The sequence below is a fragment of the Saccopteryx bilineata genome, chromosome 6 (assembly GCF_036850765.1).
Source record: "Saccopteryx bilineata isolate mSacBil1 chromosome 6, mSacBil1_pri_phased_curated, whole genome shotgun sequence".
Taxonomy (NCBI): Eukaryota; Metazoa; Chordata; class Mammalia; order Chiroptera; family Emballonuridae; genus Saccopteryx; species Saccopteryx bilineata.
Window position 1 is genome coordinate 171577148 of NC_089495.1, and position 12747 is coordinate 171589894.

The following is a 12747-nucleotide window of genomic DNA, read 5'->3' on the forward strand; positions in this document are numbered from 1 at the left end:
TGTTATTTATTTATTTATTTTCAATCACCTATGTCTAGGGTCACAAAATTGCCTTCTAGCTAAATCTGGCCCACCACTGGTTTTGTAAATAAAGTTTTATTGGAACATAGCCACGTTTAGATTGTCTATCGCTGCTTTCCCATTATAATAGCAGACAAATAGTTGTGACAGAAGCCCACAAATCTTAAAACATTTTCTATCCTTTATGGAAAGAGTTTGTGAACCCTTGAATGACATCTTAGGCTCATGGGCTCCTAGGCTGCCCACTGATAGCCCGAAGTCTGCACTATAGCATCTCACCAAGTCCTTATCTTCCTGGAGGGCTCTCTTTACTCTGAGACATACCTGTTCCCTGTCCCCTTCTCTATAGGTGGCTCTTGCTGCTTAAAAGGAATCTGATACAAACCAACCTCATTACATTGCTAGGAGTTTGCAGTTTACCTCTCTTGGGTCCACACCAATGAAAGGTGGGTTATTAGGCATTACTGTGTTCAGTCATTAGGGTTCAGTCTGCTTGAGTGCTCATAGAGGCAGTAGAGAGTTCCACCATTGTATCCCCAACCCCTGCCCAGTCCTGGTTGAAGGCTGCGCCTAAGGGCATCAACCTTCTAACTCTTCTCTCTTCCCATCTACAGTGTCCTGTCTGTTTTCGTGGTCAGAGCATCACCCTTGGCAGAGAGAGGCAGGTGTTTACAGCAAACAGCCCTTGCTCATCATGCAGAGGTAATCATCCAGGTGATACGAGTACATAATGGTGTCTGCTACACAGGGGCTCACCCAACTTTCATTTTTAAATGTGATGCTGAATCAGCATTTTGTCAATACCAGGCTCTTGTGATAGGCCACTATATTTGACATAGGAGCCCACAGCTATGATTGAACAGATATGTTTAGAGCACTGAAAAGCAAACTCTGTGCTCTGACTACAAAATTAAGACAGTGGTTCTGCTTTGCATGAGGGTGCATGCCCAAGGGGACAGCTGGGGGCTGTACTGGAGTATCCAAGCCATGTGCCCCGGGCTTTATCTTTATTTATTTTATTCTATTTATTTTTAAATTAAAAAATTATATTTAATTACAGTTGATATACAATATTATATATTAGGTGTACCTGATTTAAGTAATTGGTCATCCCAGAGGAGACCCCTTTCTCACTTGTCTGTCCAGAAGGGACGGTGTTGTTTTGCAACTTACCCACTTAGTGGCGACACTTTTTAAAAATTTTGCACAGATGCACTATGTGAGCCATGGCAAGAAATAGTTTTTTCTAGTTATCATATAGAAGCCCAGACTGCAGAGAAATGGTAGCAGGGAGATAAGATGTCCCCTCTGTAATGTCAAGTAATACCAAACTTAAAAAACCACATCTCCAACAATAGGAGTTGGTGATCATGAGTACAGTACGGCATATGGGTAGTTGACAATGTAATTCCACAGCTATAGGGACTCAGAACAAGAAAGTACATTGCTTTTGTCCCTGTATTCTGGCTTGCTACTTTCCCTGAGGCATTTAACCAAATCGCCCAGCTAGGAGCTGTGTAACAATATGAGCTGAACTTGCACTGTGCTCATGGACTAATGAAAGAGAAATGAGCTTTCCCAGATAGACTCTCAAACTGTAACCATATTACCCCAGAGCAAAGCTCATCTGTATGGAAACTGAGCAGCAAAAGAGCCCAGTCCATTAGAGCCTAAAGAATTTTACTATTGCGCCTACTTGCATCTAATATGGTCATGGCTGACTGTTCCCCACGGTGTCTATTTTGATTTCCCTCAAATAATTCTCCCACATGTACTGGTTTAATGATAATGTTTAGCTTACTTTTGAGTGAAACCAACATTACGGGGATTTATGTCTATATTAAGTCTGACTGTAAAACTTAATGAAATTTCACATTTCTTCTCCAGCTCTTGAAAAATTAAAAGAAAGAAAAAGATGCAGAGTCAGGAAACTGTTTGCCATCTTTCTGCTATACTTCTAAGAATCACAGATTTTCCCAGTGACAGTGTTCTCTGATGGTGGCTTTGACCCCTCCTGCCACCACTTCCTTCTTGTTCCTAAAATTTCAGCAACTCCTCTAGTCCCCAGAGTACTCTCTAGGTAAGAGGAACGATGGAACATGATAGCCAGGCTGGCAAGTATTACCATGACCCAAGCCATGTCCTGAACTACTGGGCTTTGTATATTTTCCAAAGAGGAGAAACTCTACCCTCTGGCTCTCAATGACACCCTTTGCAACATATCTGAAAGAAATTCTAAGCACCAAACATAAGAAAAGAGAATAATAATAATAATAAAAATAATAAATTCCTAATGGTTAACACAGCACCCTAAATTAATAGTGTGTCCAGAGGTGAATTAAGGTGGTTGAGGCCCCGGGTGCAGAAGAAAATATTGGGCCTCTTAAAAAAAAAGAGGGAGACAGGGAAAATAAAAATATATATTAACCATATTTTTAAATAAATAAAAAATATTATGTACTATTAATGTTAAAATGGCACATATGAAACCAAACTTGGTGTCATTAGAAAAAAGTATCAAGTTGGGGTTTTGTGGGGCCTTCAGAAGTCGGGGCCCAGGGTGTGCACATGGTGTGCCCGCTGTTAAATCCATCTCTGAGTGTGTCTAAGATTTTCAAAGGAGTTTAGATTCTCTTATTTTATTTAATATTCTCTAAAGCCCTGCAGGGTAGGAGAGCAGATAGTTTGGAGAAAGAAGCAGGATGGTTTCTATCTCAGACACAGTCGAGACAGCACCTTTGATGGCTTCTTTAGAGTTATCTTTGCCGGCTCATTTTTCTTGGCTTGTCTTGCCATTTAAGAAAGCCAATGAAACCTGTGTTAGCCTAGATTGAAGCAAACTCTCATGCATGAATTTTAATAGCTGCCTGAAAAAGCGTCAATTCCTAGGGCTGACCAGATGTGTGGAGAAGCTGTCACTCACTGTAATTAATCGCAAAGAGCTGGCTCTACGACAGGGTCCAAAATTTGTTCAGAAAACAATTTACATCTTTATTTTCATGAACTACCAACTCAAATTTAGCATTTTCTTCAATTAGGGATGTCGGCTATAAGCCACATATAACTAGCGGTAGCTGTGAGCTTGTTACTAACATGTACTTTCATATCACATTAGAGTTATGGATATGCTGAAATATCTTTTCTACTCTTACCTGGCACTCGAGTTTGTTATTTGATGTATTATTAAAGAAGGATACATGTCAGCATCACACAAATCTGTATTGTTGTTTGATAACTATGCTTCAATAGAATTGCTTTCCTTAGTTATCCTATTAAAATATTACCCTGAGAATGAGGGGGAAGAGACACCTGTGCATTGTGGGTAGTTAGTGTGCAAACTGGTTTGAACAGGAATCTCTTTGAATAGAAATTTGGCAATATCTATCAAAATAAAAGATACACAGATTCTTTAATCGGGGGGATCCCACCTCTAAGAATCAATCCTAAAGATACATACTTGCCCATATGTGAAAAACTTGCTTTGAAATGTATTTGTGATAGCAGGATTGCAAAAGTGAGAGACTCAAGACAGCTTAAGTGTCCAGCTTGGAGAAAGGCTTGAATAAATGGTGGCGTACTCACACAACACAGAACTATAGTCCTGGCAAGGAAGTGGTACGAGGCTCGCAATGAACTCCTTCCCAAGAAATACTGTTTAGTGAAAAAAGTCAACGTGCAGACTAAAGTGCATAGTGAGCCCCCATTTGTGTAGATGAGAAGGGATGCACTTGATGGTAAATGCATAGGGTATTTCTGGAAAGATACTCAAGAGCTTTGTTTATAGTGCTTTGCCTCTAGGGAGGGAGGGAGAGAGGGTCTGGGGTAGAAGGAAGACATAGTTTTCATTCTGTAATCTTTTGTTTTGTGTAATTTTTTTTGCCATAATAATAACAGGTAACATATATCAAGTGTTTATTTTGCACAAGGGACTTTTAGATACTTAGCTCCTCCTTATGATGTCCTTACGTAGTAGGACTCTTATTATCCTTCTCATTCTATGAGCAGGGAGACTGAGGCACAGTGAGGCGGAATGTTTTGCCCAGGGTCACACAGATGAGAAGACACAGAGCAGGGATTTAGACCAGGTGGTCTGGCTTCAGAGGCCTCTCTCCTCACTACAATTCTGCCTCTCTGCATTAGAATCCCAACATCCCACTCTATTGGTTGTGTTGTTTGAAAGAGAAAAACAAATATGAATACAAATGCAAATTACAAATGCAGATTAATTAAAGTGGATTTAGTCTTTGAAAATGTTCATGGTTCATTCTGTTCAAATCCAAGTATATAAATTGAGCTAATGATTTAGCCCCTACAATGGGACACCCCTCACTACAGGGCCAGGAAGCTCATCTCTTACTTTTCATGGTCTATCCATTTTTTAACAGCGTGATTTTATCTAGTGACTCTTCTCCTCTGAGGCAGATGGATTTGCTTTTGAAGCCTAAACCTGTCAGCCTGCCTCCAATGAGAGAGTGAATTCCTGTTTTCAGCAGCAAGAGACAGCCTGTTCCTTTCTTCTCTGTTGATTATATTGTTTCTCTTAGAAGTAGGCCTTTTTTTTTTTTTTTTTTTTGGAAAAAAACCACCACACTTGTATATGAGACAAATAATAATGAGGACTGGATTCCTCAGAAACCAAAATCTTGGAAAACTTCCTTTTTCCCTGAGCCTTTTTAGCGGAACTTGGTGGCTCTTGGGTTTCTCAGTCCAGTTCGAAAAAAGTCAATGGCTGAGAGTGGTGTTCCAGGACCTGCTTGCACACGGTGCCTTCAGCAACACAGCACTGCTGGGCCAGACTGTGACAATTCTCTCTCTCTCTTTTTAAATTTTTTTTAGAAATTAAAATGTAAAGGGGTGACATTGGTCAATAAGAGCACATAGGTTTCAGGCAAACATAGCTATAACATTTGAACTGTTGACTGGGTTGTGTACCCATCACCCAAAGCCAAATTACTTTCCATCACCGTATATTTGTCTTTCTTTGCTCCCTCCCCCCCACCCCTCCCCCATACCCTCTTCCCTGTGGTAACCACTTCACTTTTATCTATGTCCGTAAGTCTCAGTTTTACATCCCATTTGTGTGTGAAATCAACTCTTGTCAAAACACTCCTACAATCTTTCTTGTTATGCCAGTGATAAGTCTCCATTAAGTTCTCCTGTGTCTTTAATTCCTCCCTGTTCCTTTCTAATCCATCTTTTTAACTGACAGAAGCAAACATTGGCAGGCAGCAACATCCTGCTTGGGTTGCTTTCATTGTTTCCATGTTGACACGGACCTCTCATTATGTCAAGGGATATTGATTGTTTTTCTATTTAAAATTGTGATTTATAGTTTCTCTTTAAAGTACATTTGCTTCTGTTAAAAGAGTGAGTCAGTTTAAGAAAACGTACGAGGTAAAGCATAGCACCAATATAAAGAATTGTAAGGTGTGCTGTGACTGGTGGACGTTTGTGAAACGCTGCAGTAAGGTGAGGGTAATATTTATGGTTGTTTTTTTTTATTTTTATTTTTCTGAAGCTGGAAACGGGGAGAGACAGACAGACTCCCGCATGTGCCTGACCGGGATCCACCCGGCACGCCCACCAGGGGCAATGCTCTGCCCACCAGGGGGTGATGCTCTGCCCCTCCGGGGCATCGCTCTGTTGCGACCAGAGCCACTCTAGCGCCTGGGGCAGAGGCCAAGGAGCCATCCCCAGCGCCCGGGCCATCTTTGCTCCAATGGAACCTTGGCTGCGGGAGGGGAAGAGAGAGACAGAGGAAGGGGGGGTGTGGAGAAGCAAATGGGCGCTTCTCCTATGTGCCCTGGCCGGGAATCGAACCCGGGTCCCCCCGCACGACAGGCCGACGCTCTACCGCTGAGCCAACCGGCCAGGGCTGGTAATATTTATGGCTTTGACATCTCCAGTTATCGGCAGAGTCAGCCTTAAAGAGTGAGCTGAGTATCTATACAGGGGATTTTAAAGGAATAATGGAACAGGCTTTTTGCTCTCAAATTTTAATCCTGTCACTTGTCATTTTGACATTATGACTTCAATCCTTTTTACATTACTGTTGGCTTTCAAATGTCTTTATTTATTCAAGCATTCAGCCAATCAATTGTTTATTTTTTTCACTGTTTGTTGGGCATCGTACAATAGCAAGTCACTACTGGAGAGGAAGATGCCCTTAGCTGGGGTATCATGTACTTAGCCCTCAGTTATGAACTGATGCCTGAGTTTTCAGTGCAGTCCTCAGCTAACAGTGGTTCTCAACTCAGGCTTCTCAATAGAATTGCCTGGGGAGCTTTTAGACATATAAAGACTTAAAGGCCCCCTAGATTTAATTGATCAGGGTGGGGTCTAGGCATCAGTAGTTAAAAAACAACAACAACCAAAGTGTTCAAGTCATTCTGGTATATACTCAAGGTCAAGAATCACTGACTAACACCTTGTTAATCACTCACAGTCTATCCCCCTTGCTGCTTAAAGTGGCTAGTTGACCACTAGCACTGATATCATTGAGAACTTGCTAGATATGCAGAATCCCAGGCCCCACGCAGCCTGGCTGGAACGGAATCTGCATTTTAACAGGATCTCTAGGGAACTGGAATTGTTGTGAGCACACTGATGCTTCCATTTGAAAATCGAGTGCATGAGGCCAGTTTTCCCTGTGGCTCATTACTTCCACACTGCATACCCACATCTCCCTGATACAACTTTCTCCCACTTCCCCTCCTCCCTGTTCACCTAAACTTTCTGATGGGAAGAAATCAGATTTGATTAGCTGTTCATATCTTAGCGTGAATAAGTTCAATACATTGGTCCTTCTCAATACTATTCTCTTCTGCTTAGCAGAAGAGAATGGACATTGGAAAAAGCTAAAGAACTTCATCTCTAACAGTAGAGATTGAAGGGTGGTATTTTGAATGTGTCAGGACTGACATCTGTCTTTCAGACTGATGTTATCTCTATAGGGAAGGTATTGAATAAATTTTGAGAATTGAGATGTCAATGTATTCCTTTGGATCTGAAGGAGAAAACAAACAAACAAACAAACAAAAAAGCAAGATCAAGTATGTGATGCTTATGCACAATATTACTGGATTCTCTGTGCTTCTGGAGGTGAGGGCTTTTGGGGGCATCAATTCTGTAAAAAAAAAAAAAAGAGTGACCATTCAGAGTGGAAGCTCTCCTGCTGTGAGGTAAAGTTTGATGAATATTAAAGCAGGAATTAGCTTTGCCTCCTGATGCTTAAAATAATGTTTCATCAAAACCTTAAAAATACACCCACCTCTAGACAAACTAAATGCCAAGCTGCAATAGGATTTAAAACGTCTTTGGAGGTATGTTTATATTTCAGTGCACCCTTATTTTATACCCTGACTCTTTCCTGAAAAGAAACACTCTTTCCTGTTCTAATAGATGATAACAGACAAAGGAAGGTTAACAACATGCTGAGAAAGAATTTAGATTTAGTAAAAATGAGAGTGCCCGTAGGTAACTGCACGTGTGCTATAATTCTGTGCTCAGTCAATGCTTGGCCGCACAGCCCAAATGTGACCTCTGATGCTGTTCGAAGCCAGTCCACGCTCATGACCCATTCTACTAACTGGTCAAGTCCCAGCCCTGTGCTGCCCTGAGGGGTTTTTCCTCTCTTTCTCAGTGGCCTTCACTGCTGCAGTGTCTCTCTGTCCCCCTGCCCTCATCCTCATGATGACAGAGTTGACCTTGAGTGGTTTGTGTACAAACAACTCGTGGCTGTGCTGAGACTTGATCACTTCCTTGCTCTTCACTTCAGGAACCTGTGTCGCAAGAGCAAAGGGTAAGTCAGGCTGAAGGGAAGGAAGCCATGTGGGCTTAAGAAAAGCAGGTGAATTTAGCCTTGACACCTTAATAAGAGAGTAAGAAGAGCGATTACTCAGAGTGACCACAGAGACACACTCTGGTACCCAGGACAGAAGGGAGGCAGCCAGCGCCTGGGCTTACAATCGCTGCTGTTATTAGACTTGTCCGGTGGCAGATGGAAAGGGGCCAGGAGTAGCCAACCCGAAAGGCAATTCAAGGCTGATCTTCACAGTCCCACAGAGACGGAGTGTGCTGTCAAGGCCCTGCAGTGAGAACTGTGTAAATCAGCACAGAGTGAGCCAGACACCGCTCTGAAACGAGAATGAGAAGATAATGCAGCAGCCAGGGTCTAAATTTGTGTTGTCAAGGTGATGAGATACAAGTCAATTTGTGTTCCCCTCTCTTTTGACTGGGTGTTCTACAACGTTGCTGAGATAGATGCTCAAGGCTTTTCCACCTTTGCTTCCTCTGTGAGTGTCCTGCTCGCCTTTGGATGGCTGCTGAGGTCAAGGCCACTGCCTCTGAGGCCTGACGTCCGGGGAGAGAGGGAGACACCAGTTTACATCCCTCCTTGTGTGACTGATTACACAGCTTCGGTCTCACCTGCCTCTCCTTTCCCAGTCCTAAAAATAGCAAAGATGAGTTCACTATGAGCTGAGTCACCTCCTCGAAGGGGCTGTTCTGGCCAAATATCACTTATTGGGGACTTGGTCTTAAACCTGTTTTCCTTCTCTCAAAAGCACAGCCATATGAATAATAAATATATTGCACAGGGCTATTCTATACACACATGTAAGTTTCATATATGTGTGTAATTTAGCCCAAACTGATTTCAGTTGAGCCTCACTGCAGTTTTGAGAACTGAGTATTGTAACTCCCACTTTAGATGATAAGATAACTGAGGCTCAATGAGATTAGGTATTTGCTCAAGATTTTCAGCAAAAAGTGGCTGAGTTAGGACCTGGCCTAAAGCGTCGACCTGGAATGCTGAGGTCGCCGGTTCAAAACCCTGCACTTGTCTGGTCAAGGCACATATGGGAGTTGATTCTTCCTGCTCCTCCTCCTCCTCCTTCTTCTCCCTCTCTCACTCTCTCTCCTCTCCTGAATAAATAAAAAAAGTACTAAAAGTTAGACCTTCTGACTCAAACTCATTCTTTTCATACTGCATGGCATGCACAGCTCTTTCCTATAATGAAAAGCAAAGACAAACATATAGGACTGAGTAGCTTGCTTATTCTAGCACCCTCAGCACCAAATAGGAACGAAGACCTAAGATAAATTAAATGGCAGCAAAGTGGAGAAGATTCAGGGCTTTGGGCTGCCACTCACTTCAGCATCAATAGTAAATTAGACTCAAGGACTTGTCATCCATCTTTTTGTTTGCCACTTTTCACTTCAAACAGTTAATCTCAGCTTTGGTAATTCCTTTTAGGATAACCTTGCTAAGAGAGGATAATGGAAATAGCGTGTTTTGACCTTGGGAGTCAAAAGAAAGCACAAGGCATGTTGTGAATATCTCGTTGTCAGCTGGAAAAAAGCTAAGGGGATCTGTTCTCTTTCATGAAGAAGTTTTACCTTTAAACCAGGCCAGTTTTTGTTCCCAGATAATGTAACACAAATAAGTACTGATTCCCAATTGTTCAGGAGAAAGATTAAATGCACGTCTGGCTCCTTTCACAGCTAGCTATTCATCATTTTAATTGGTTTTGAAGCAATAAATAAATAAATAAATTAAAACTTTGTCAGCATTTGTGATGGGAATCCAACTTCATAATTCATAAACTATGGAAAAGTGATCACAGCTTTAATTTGAAGGCTGGGCACATACCTTATTAAGTTGTCACAAGGAGGGAACACTGGAATCCACATTAATCACAGAATCACTTTGTGCACGAGGTTGTACTTATTGAATTACAGACACTGATCTCTTGGGAAGGAAATACTCTGGTCTAGATATTTTGGGGAATGATATGTCCTGGAGTCATGGTGTTTCTTGTCACCCATGTTGCCACCACTGTCCTTGGTATTTCTAGGGACCATAAAGAAATGCTCATCTGACCCCTTGCCTTCCCATTCCAGGACCTTTACCTCCAGCTCCAACAACTCCCCTTCAATTCCATCTCAGTATGTTCCATGATGTTCCCGATGGAAGTTGTTGAAGCCACAAAAGTTATGCATTTCTTTCTCCACCCTCTACTGCACGTTCTGCCACGTCTCTGCTCTTATCATCACTCTCTCATCGGGGCCCGCAAATCCCTCACCCACTCCACTTTCTTTTGCAGTATCTCCATCTCATTTTGCATTTGCATCCTTCCTATCTGCACTGCACTCCATTTCCAGGAGTTTTTAGGGTCAAGTTCTCCTGCTTTAACTTCACTCTAAAGGCTGCTAGTGATTGGCTTATACCAGTTTCTCTCAAGCTCAGGAGTCACCACACTTTTTCTGGAAAGGGACAGAGGGTAATGCTTTTAGGCTTTACAGGCCAGATGGTTTCTGTGACACAGACTCACTTCTGCCTTTGCAGTGGGAAAGTAGCCAACAATGATATGTGAACAAATGGGGGTGGCTGTGTTCCCATAAAACCTTATTCACAAACAGCAACAATGAAAAGGCAGTGGGTGGGCTGTAGCTTGCAGAACTCTGCTTCTTGTAAGTTGAAGTGTGTCTCTCCAGAAGATATCTTGGAGTGTAACTGTGGTATGGAAGACATAACCCTAGTGACTGTGACCTTCCTTGGAAATTGTCTTTGTTTTCCCCTCGAGTTCACTGAAAGTGGTTCAAGGATATGGACTCTGCCTTATACTTGATGCCACTATGCACATAGCAGACTTTCAGTGCATCTGAATGAATAAACTAATTTCAAGACAGGTGATTGTCTAAATCAGGGGTCCCCAAACTACGGCCCGCGGGCCGCATGCGGCCCCCTGAGGCCATTTATCCGGCCCCCACCGCACTTCCGGAAGGGGCACCTCTTTCATTGGTGGTCAGTGAGAGGAGCATAGTTCCCATTGAAATACTGGTCAGTTTGTTGATTTAAATTTACTTGTTCTTTATTTTAAATATTGTATTTGTTCCCTTTTTTTTTTTTACTTTAAAATAAAATATGTGCAGTGTGCATAGGGATTTGTTCATAGTTTTTCTTATAGTCTGGCCCTCCAATGGTCTGAGGGACAGTGAACTGGCCCCCTGTGTAAGAAGTTTGGGGACCCCTGGTCTAAATCATTTTGTAGACTCCAATATCAGTTGACGTGATGGTGATGAGAGTTATGAGGTGGAGCTTGCTCACTTCTGTACATTCACAGATTTACTAAATAAAAATTTTTTTTTTGTAATTGGGCAGAACAATACATGCATACTTTCAAGGGTTTCCAAATCTTTAAGCATTCACCTTTTCATTACTTGTATTTTTGTATATTAAATGTTAATACAGTGTATTCCCAAACATCTTCTTCTTTTTCATGTGCTAGCATCATCACACTTTATTTATACCACATTTAGCTATGATGGTGTTGGGAGCAAAATAATTTGCATATTTTAATTGCATTTTTTTTCTAATTATTTTAGAAAAACAAGTTGAAAATGGAAAATACAATATGCTGACATTAGGGAAAACTAGAGGTCTCATAAATAATTCAATTGAAACAAGAAAGAACTGTGAAGTGCGCTGCAGCAGCAAACCCATAGCCTCCATCCCAAAGTCATTGGACTTAATTCAGCTGTGGTCAGTTGCTCTAGAGAAGAAAAAACACTGAAAAATAGTTATCTTTTTGAAGAAAAATAAAATATTTTGCCTAATAGTTGAGATGTAACAGGAGTTATAACTTATGATACTATTTATACATATTTTTAGCTCTCTGAGAATATAATCACAAAAATTCACATTTAATATTCTAGTTTGGGGACTGCATATATTTTCAAAAATTTCAAATGAAAAAATAATCAGAATTCTATTTCAATTGATTTCATTCAATTAAAAATCCCAGTATCTGTTTGTCTATAAATCTTTATGAAACATTTAAAGTACAAAAATTGATGGAAAAAAGGAATGAAATGAAGTGTTTTGGTTTACATTGACTTAGGGTATAAAATAAAAACAGGCAAGTGATTTTCTGGACTCTTTGGATGGAGACATCAAAGTCTACATTTTTTTTTTTTTGAGAGAGAGACAGAAACATCCAGTTGTTCCTGTATGTGCCCTGACTGGGAATCGAAATGGTGGAGCCCACATCTTGAGTTCCTTGTGCTGTGCTGGGGACGCAGCTAGAACGGATGTCCAGACAAGTCCAGACCACAGCCTGTTACATTGTATGGCTGTGCCAGTTTGTTTATCCATTATCCAGTCGTGAGACATTAGGTGACTTCTGGTTCGGGTAATTATAAAGTCACCATTTATATTCACATACAGGTTTTTCCATGAAATTAAGATTTTCTTTATCCGGGGACTGCTGGGTCATATGGTAATCCAATTGCTATTTAATTCCTAGAACATATAACTGTTCTCAAAGTACAAGGAGACTAGAAAGAGTTCAGTTGCCCTGGGTTTGAGAATGCTCTTCTCCATGAATCCTGTTCTCACTCATGTAGCATGGGTCTGTTCTCACTCATGTAACAGGCTGTGGAAAAAAGCCAGATTCAAAAGGCTATATAGACTGTAGAATTCCATGTATGTGGTGACATATTCTCAAGAAAAAGCAAAACTATAGGAATAGAGAACAAATCTGTGGTTGCCCGGAACTGAGTGTGGGGGCTGGGAAGGTGTTGACCCCAAAGAGGCACCATGACAAACTTTTTTTGGGTGATAGGTATGTTCTTTCTCTTGATTGAGGTGGTGGTTACATGATTTTATGTTTTTGCTAAAACTCATAGAATAGCGCAACAAAAAGAGTAAATTTTACTTTCTGT

General features: G+C 41.2%; 1 protein-coding gene and 1 non-coding gene across 2 annotated transcripts in view; both read right to left on the bottom strand.

Moving 5' to 3' along the window:
• PCSK2 (proprotein convertase subtilisin/kexin type 2) overlaps window positions 1-12747 on the bottom strand; it is a 338142-nt gene that overhangs the window by 91320 nt on the left and 234075 nt on the right. The window lies entirely within an intron of this gene.
• On the bottom strand, window positions 5821-5897 carry TRNAD-GUC (transfer RNA aspartic acid (anticodon GUC)). Its single transcript has one exon. It is a non-coding gene; the product is annotated as a tRNA-Asp (tRNA).